The 839-nt window shown below is 44.7% G+C and overlaps 1 pseudogene; it reads right to left on the bottom strand.

Moving 5' to 3' along the window:
* Positions 1-243: 243 nt before the first annotated feature.
* LOC133372172 (5S ribosomal RNA) lies at positions 244-362 on the bottom strand (annotated as a pseudogene).
* Positions 363-839: the final 477 nt, after the last annotated feature.

Below are 839 nucleotides of genomic sequence, written 5' to 3'. Positions count from 1 at the left end.
GCTCTCCAGGGTTACCGGCAGGAGTCTTTCTAAGCCCTACCTGGAAATGCCAGGGATTGAACCTCAGACCTTCTGCATGCAAGGCAGGTGATCTACCACTGAGCTATGACTCTATTTTTGTTGTTGTTATGTGCCTTCAAGTCAATTACGACTTATGGTGACCCTAGGAATCTTTTTTGGATGTATTCATAGGGTTTTCATGGTAAGAGGTATTCAGAGGTGGTTTATCATTGCCTTCTTCTAAGCCTACGGCACCCGGTATTCCCAGGCTGTCTCCCGTCCAAGCACTAACCGGGCCTGGCCCTGCTTAGCTTCTGAGATCAGATGAGATCGGGCATGTTCAGGGTAGCATGGCTGTAGGCACGACTCTATTAGCCTACTGAAAAAAAGTAAAATTTGAATGTGTTACTCCACTTTTGCCTCTGGCCCCAGCCCCCACTGGCATGTGGCCCTCAGAGACTCACAGAGAAGCATATATTTTTAACCATTCCAGAGGACTAGATGTGCTATTCCGTTACAGCAACACAACTACAAAGAGTCTTGTGGCATCTTAAAGACTAACACATCTATTTTAAAATGCACTGATCCCCCCTGACAAAAAAAAAAGGCAAACTTTGAGCAGTAATTTAGCAGGGACAGTTGGAACATGTGTATAATTACATCAGTGTTGACAATCACCTTGAGATTCCTGCTGCTGTGTGTGTTTACTAATTAACCAATGTTTTGCTTGTGGTTCCTGTTCGTGGAGTGGCAATTTACCTGAGATCTGCCAATTTGCGCTTCCTTTCCCAGTGACTGGCATTTGGGTTTTAAAGGGGGAATTATTTAAGTCAAATGGG

This window comes from Rhineura floridana, chromosome 17 (assembly GCF_030035675.1).
Source record: "Rhineura floridana isolate rRhiFlo1 chromosome 17, rRhiFlo1.hap2, whole genome shotgun sequence".
Classification (NCBI taxonomy): domain Eukaryota; kingdom Metazoa; phylum Chordata; class Lepidosauria; order Squamata; family Rhineuridae; genus Rhineura; species Rhineura floridana.
The sequence above is the reverse complement of the archived record's forward strand: the minus strand, read 5'-3'. Positions and strand labels throughout refer to the sequence as shown.